General features: G+C 43.9%; 1 non-coding gene across 1 annotated transcript; it reads right to left on the bottom strand.

Annotated features, from left to right (window-relative positions):
• Positions 1-228: 228 nt before the first annotated feature.
• Positions 229-366, bottom strand: LOC114814091. The gene has a single exon (XR_003761833.1). It is a non-coding gene; the product is annotated as a small nucleolar RNA SNORA7 (small nucleolar RNA).
• Positions 367-7,363: the final 6,997 nt, after the last annotated feature.

The raw sequence follows: 7,363 nt of genomic DNA, 5'->3' as shown, positions 1-7,363 counted from the left end.
TTGTCTTTTCCTATGCCTTCAAGTCATCTCCAACTCATAACGACAGCATGGACACATCTCTCCCAGAGTGGCTCACCCTCATCTGCAATCATTTGGTTAGTGTATCCATAGAGTTATCTTGGTAAAAATGCGGAAATGGTTTATCATTGCCTCTTTCCATGCAGTAAACTTGAGTCTCTGCCCTTGACTCTCTCCCATGCTGCTGCTGCCCAGCACAGGTGAGTTTTGACTTGTAGCAGATTGCTTTCCACTGGCTAACCACTGCCTAAGCTAGGAATGGAATGGGTAGGCCTCCGTTTGACTCTCCCTCCCTTAGTCTAGACTAGTAGAGTACTGGAAACTCTCCAGGTGAGATGCTGAGAGGGGACATCCACTCAGGTATATTTGTCATCAATGATATTTATTGAGCACTTACTATGTGCAGAGCATCATACTAAGTTTTTGGGAGAGTATGAAACAGAGTTAGCAAGTACCTTCCCCACTTGCAATACGGGTGACCACTCAAGTTATTACTATTTCTTTTTGTCTCCCCACTGGAGTGTAAACTCCTTGAAGGCACGGAATGAATCACTTCACTATCCAGTACTTCCCAAACAGCTACCCAGTACAATGCTCTGCTCTAAATGGGCACATAATAAATTCAACAGCTACTCTGATTACTATTTTGAATATAAATATGGGTAAATAGACCAATGAGGACCACAATCTCAAGCAGAGTTTGCACACACAAAGATTCGCCCTCGTTGTAATGTTGGGTTTGTTCATTAAGTGCTTACTATGTGTCAAGCAGTGTACTAAGTGTTGGGGTAGATACAAGGTAATCAGGTTCCATGTGGGGCCCACAATCTAAGTAGGAGGGAGACAGGTACTGATTCCCATTTTGCAGATAAGGGAACTGAATGTCAGTCAATCGTATTTATTGGGGTCTTCCTGTGTGCAGAGCACTGTACTAAGATCTTGGGAGAGTACAATTTAAATATAGTAGACAAATTCCCTAGCACATAATCTTGTTGCCTGTGAATTCCTAAATTACCATGAGGTAAGAAAAATTCATGGAAAGAGAAAGCACCTCATTTGTGAAGGATTGCACCTGCTGATTGTTTTCTCTGTAAATTAAAAGAAATAACCAAATGAAAAAGCCCAGGAAGTATTAGAGACTGCAGTGTTCTCTGTATGTTTACTTCCCTATCACGTGAACAGGCTATACAGGGGATGTCTTTCACCACTGAACTTTGTGGGTGTCCTTACTTTCACGGAGATATTACAAATCACTCCTAATATCTAGAGTTTGCCAGCTTTTTAGAGTTGCAAGCTCCTTGCAGACGGGGAATGTGTCACTTCTTTATTGTGAGTAACAAATGGGTACACAATAAATGCTTCTACAACTACTACTATATTCATTCACTCAATAGTATTTATTGAGCACTTACTATGTGCAGAGCACTGTATTAAGCGCTTGGAATGTACAAATCGGTAACAGATAGAGACAGTCCCTGCCCTTTGACAGGCTTACAGTCTCATCGGGGGAGACAGAGCCACAGTACATAATTTCACCTAGGTGTTCTTTCCCGGTGTTTAATGCAGTGCTTTTCAGTAAGTGCTCAATATATTCTAGATTATAAACTCCTTGAGGGCTGATATGATTATCTACTCACTCTACTGTATTCTCCCTATCACTCAGCTCTGCCTAGAATAAGTGCTCAATCACTACCACTGAACAACTGAAAGAAAAAATCTAGGGAACTGTTTTCTGGATACTGGGAATCCAAAAGTGAGTTTTTGCTGATAATTGTTGCCCTTTGCATTCAGAGAGGGGTCCGTCAACAGTGAGAGGCTCTTACCACTGTGGGGTGGAGGGGGAGAGGGAGAGGAGTTGAGATGAGGGTGAAAAGATTATTCTTTCCATCTCCGGGACTTGGAAATGTGCCCTTAGGCCTGCTGCTGCAGTCACTGTGGCTCAGACCTAAATTTGGGCCCTCTACACTTCGACCTCTTCCTCCACGTTCCTCCAGCTCCCAGAACCTCCTGCATAGCCTGCCTCTTGGCAGGAGCCAGAACCTTCCTTTCTCTCTACAGTTCATGGATCTCCTTTAGTTTCATTTCCTGCTTTTAGCACCACCAACCCATTTGTAATTCCTAAGTGTGACACGAACGTTACCTATCAGGCAGAGAGGGAGGGGAAAAGAAATGAAAATGTCAGATCCATCTATTATCAAGTAACAAGCAACTTTTAAAAATTAGGCTACAGTGCCATCGTGGGATCCTGGTGACCTCACAGCTGAGCACCACTCTCAGAGTGTAAGGTTTATTTATTTATTTGGAGTTTTATAAAGTGCATGTGGCAGAAATATCTGGGTCACGGGACAGAAATAAACTTTGTTTAAATAATCCCGGGCTGACAGCCTCAGTGAATGGACAAGAAAATTACCCCCCCTAGAAAAGTCAATGAAGGCAAGGATGAGGCTGTCCCCGGAAGGGACTGAAAGGGTCTATCCATCAGACACTTCTGAGTAGCATCTTTGTGAATGACGAATCTGGCTTCCGTGCTCTCGCTTGTTTTGCAGGTGTCCCTAAGAGACTCTGGTGCCCTTTCAGAGGCGATGTTCTTGTGGGTCGGAAACCCCAGGGAAGGACAGCTGACGCTGATGGGAGGGTAACCCGTTCTCATCTCTCTCTCTCTCTCTTATAGCTGACCTTTTGCACACTACCTCCCTCCTAGAACTCCCTCTCCCTTTCTATCCCTTTCTATACAACACACCACTGCTCTCCCCATCTTCAAAGCTCTTGTGAACTTGATCCTCCTTCAGGAACTCTTCCCCGACTGATCTCTCATCTCCCCATCCTATTCCCCAGTCAATCATATATTTATTGAGTGCTTACTGTGTGCAGAACACTATACTGAGCGCTTGGGAGAATAATATTGTATAATATTCAATTATCATATAATTGAATCCAAATATAAATATCAAATGTAAATATTGTATACATATTGTATACTGAATATAATTGTACAAATTATATTCATGCAATCTAGCGCTACAGCAGAGTTGGTAGACACATTCCATGCCCACAGCGAGCTTACAATCAACTGCCACTTGAATAGTTAGTCGATAGTATTTATTGAGCACTTACTGTGTGCAGAGCACTGTACCATGTGCTTGGGAAAGTAGATTGTGAGCCACCTGAGGGACAGGAGCCATGTCCAATTGTCACCTATGTGTCTCCTGTGCATTTGAGTACTAATCCCTAATCCATTATTAATAATAATAATAATAATAATAATATAGTAATTGTTAAGCTCTTACTATGTGTCAAGTACTGTTCAAAGTGCTAGGGTAGATACAAGATAATTGAGTTGGATACAGTCCCTGCCCCACATGGATCTCACAATCTTAATCCCCATTTTACAGATGAGGGGAATGAGGCACAGAAAAGTTAAGTGACTTGCCCAAGGTCATACAGCAGACATTAGAACCCATGTCCACTGACTCCCAGGCCTGTGCTCTTTCCTCTAGGCCATGCTGCTTTCCTCTGTGTGCAGAGCACTATACTAAGCATCTCGGAGAATACAAGGTAACAATACAACGGACACATTCCCTGCCCACTGGAGGAGAGACAAACATTAATATAAATAAATTGCGGGTATGGACATAAGTGCTGTGGGGCATCTAAATAGGTGGTAAGGGGATGAATGAAGGGAGCAAATCAGGGTGACACAGAAGGAAGTGGGACAAAAGAAACCGAGAGGTTAGTCAAGGAAGGCTTCTTGGAGGAAATGAACTTTCAGTTAGGCTTTGAAGGTGAGAGGAGTATTTTGTCCATCAGATATGAAGAGGGAGGGCGTCCCAGGCCAGCGGCACAATGTGGGCGACAAGTCGGCAGTAAGTGCTCAATAAATATAAATGAATGAATGAGACGGATGAGCTAATAATGTGATTTCCCAGAAGATGGAAATGCTCTCCCAGACCTCAATCCCAGCTCCATCCAAGATTGGCCCCAAGTAAAGTGGCAGAGGGGCGGGCACTGCCACTTCTCCTGGGTACTGCTCGTCTCTCGGTACATTTTCTTTCCCTTTATGTATTTGTTTTCTTCACGACCTGCTGCTGAAATCTCTTTGCAGGCTGATGCTACCACTTACCCAACACCAGAAAAGTGCCTTTGTTAACACATTTAGGGTCTGGTTTTAATTTCTACAGTATTCTCTTTAATAACAATGTCTAATTAAAACATCTGTTAAAAAGTCTGTAACATTAACTTTACAGGGAGAATTTAATAGAATTATATTGGAATTGCAGGCATTTAACGGGCTTCCTAATTAGGCTTTTCTCTCTCTCTTTTTTTCAACAAAAACATTACACAAATTAAAATCGAGCCTCTTTTTTATTATAACATAGGCTGGTGGTCAGGAAAAGGGCCGGTAATAGGAGATGGGTTGTGGAAAATACAGAAGCTCATGGCTGAGATGACAAACACAAGGTAATGAATTTGATATGCACGCCCGCGTCCATCTCATGAGGCGGTGGGGGAGATGGTGAAGCAGGATGCCCTGAGTCTTTGGCTTCAGATTTAATAATAATATTATTATTATTATTACTGTATTTGTTAAGTGCTTACTATGTTCCAGGGACTGTACTAAGCTCTGGGGGGGGATACGAGAAAATCAAGTTGGACACAATCCCTGTCCCACATGGGGTTCACAATCTTAATCCTAATTTTACAGATGAGGTAACTGGGGTCCAGAGAAGTGAAGTGACTTGCCCAAGGTCACACAGCAGACAAATGGCCGAGCCAGGATTAGAACCCATGACTTTTTGACTCCCAGGCCCTTGCTCTAGCCACTACACCATGCTGCTTCTCTCACTATGCCATGCTGCTTCACAGTCACAGTAACAGTGATATTTATTGAGCACTCATTGATTGCAAAGACTATACTAAGCGCTAAGATGGATGGGACATCATTTGGATTAAGTCAGCAGTCTTCCATAATGACATCACGCAGCTGCTGTGTTTCTCAGAAATCTGCCCGGATGTGCCAGAGTCCACAGGCACCAATATCAGTAGGTGGCAAGAGGCACCTCTGCTTCTGGGGAACCAAAGTCACCCGGAGGGTCCTTGACTGACTAAGATTTGTGTTTCCTGGACATGCAGATCAAAGCAGGTCACTACCCCCCTGTCCCTGGGTGGTCACCCACAGGAAGTCTGGGGGAGAGTCAGCTAGGGCAGCTAGGAGTTGGAAGGGGGTGGGGCCATGAACTCTTTCTCTTCTCCCCACCTCATGCTGACTGGAACAGTGAAGGAGCATAGGAATGGAGGCTTAGCACATCCCAAAATGTGTCCGTTAGCCTACACCCCCACTTAATCTCCAAGCTCACCCTCTAAACTTTGAAACACTTAAGGAAGCTGTGTGTCCTAGTGGAAAGAACATGGGTCTGGGAAGACTTGGGATCTAATCCCAGTTCCACCCTTTGACCTTAAGCAAGTCACTTAACTTCTCTGTGCCTCAGTTTCCTCATCTGTAAAATGGGGACTAAAACTGTGAGCTCCCCATGGGACAACCTGATTACCTTGTATCTGCCCCAGTGCTTAGAACAGGGCTCGGCACAGAGTAAGCATTTAACAAATACCATAATTAATACCTGTTCTCCCTCCAACATAGACTGTGGTGAGCCTAACTGTGGGACAGTGACTGTGTCCGAATTAACTATTTTGTTTCTATTTAAGATTGTGAGCCTCCATTTCAGATTTTGGGCCCCAGAGGGACAGGGACCATGTCTAATTCCCATCTGTGTACCTTTTCCCAAGGCTTAGTACAATGTTCTAATAATAATAATAATGTTGGTATTTGTTATGTGCTTACTATGTGCCGAGCACTGTTCTAAGCGCTGGGGTAGACACAAGGGAATCAGGTTGTCCCACGTGGGGCTCACAGTCTTAATCCCCATTTTACAGATGAGGTAACTGAGGCACAGAGAAGTTAAGTGACTTGCCCAGAGTCACACAGCTGACAAGTGGCGGAGCTGGGATTTGAACTCATGACCTCTGACTCCACAGCCCATGCTCTTTCCACTGAGCCATGCTGCTTCTCTATGTTTTGCCCATAGTAAGCACTTAAATAAATATATTACTACTACCACCCCTATGCTTGGCTTATAGTAAGAGCTAAACAAATTTTAAAATTATTATTAACCTTTGATTCACCTCTTTCTTGGGACCACTGATTCCTCTTTAAATGCCTAAGATCAAGCAAAGGGTCACAGGGAGCTAAAGTTAGGCATTTTGAGAAGCAGTGTGGCCTAGTGGATCGAGCATGAACCTGGGAATAATAATGATGGTATTTAAGTACTTACTTTGTGCCAAGCACTGTTCTTAGCACTGGGGTAGATACAAGGTAATCGGGTTGTCCCACGTGAGGCTCACAGTCTCGAACCCCATTTTACAGATGAGATAACTGAGGCCCGGAGAAGTTAAGTGACTTGCCCAAAGTCACAGAGCTGGCAAGTGGCGGAGCTGGGATTAGAACCCACAATCTCTGACTCCCAAATCCGGGGAATCAGAAAGACCTGGATTCTAATCCCAGCTTCACTACTTGACTGCTTTGGGGTTACCTCATCAATGAAAAGGGGATTAAATACCGTGAGCCCCATGTGGGACATGAACTGTGTCCAACCTGATTAGCTTTTATCTATCCCAGCAACTAGTCCAGTGCCTGGCACATAGTAAGTGCTTAACAAATACCATTAAAAAAAGGCTTTCCTCCAGGATCAGGAAAAGGGGTGTCCCCATTTCCAAACTTGGTGACCACTCCCTCAAGATCATTCACTCTTATCCATTCCCCAGGCAACCTCACCTGACACCCCAGCCATCTGCATTCATTTGATTTCTAATAAGGGTACTTAAGCGCTTACTATGTGTGAAGCACTGTTCTAGTCACTGGAGTAGATACAAGTTAGTCATGTTGGACACAGTCCTTGTCCCACATGGGGCTCTCAGATGAAGTAACTGAGGCACAGAGAGAGAAGTGCCTCGCCCAAGGTCACACAGCAGGCATGAGGCAGAGCCGAGGTTAGAACAGAGCTGAGGTTAGAACCCAGGTCCTCTGACTCCTAGGCCCAGTGCTTATATATGTATCTATTAATTGCATAGTATAAATGATTCATTTATTTAATGTATGTTTCTCCTTGTAGACTGTAAACTCTTGGTGGGCAAGGAGCATGTCTACCAAATCTGTTGTATCACTCTCCCAGGTGTTTAATACAGTGCTCTGCACACAGTAAGCGCTCAATAAATACCACTGAGTATTTACCTCATCTGCAAAATGGGGATTCAATTTTACTTCTTGCTACTTAGACTGTGAGCCCCATGT

This window comes from Ornithorhynchus anatinus, chromosome 8 (assembly GCF_004115215.2).
Source record: "Ornithorhynchus anatinus isolate Pmale09 chromosome 8, mOrnAna1.pri.v4, whole genome shotgun sequence".
Lineage (NCBI taxonomy): Eukaryota > Metazoa > Chordata > Mammalia > Monotremata > Ornithorhynchidae > Ornithorhynchus > Ornithorhynchus anatinus.
The sequence above is the reverse complement of the archived record's forward strand: the minus strand, read 5'-3'. Positions and strand labels throughout refer to the sequence as shown.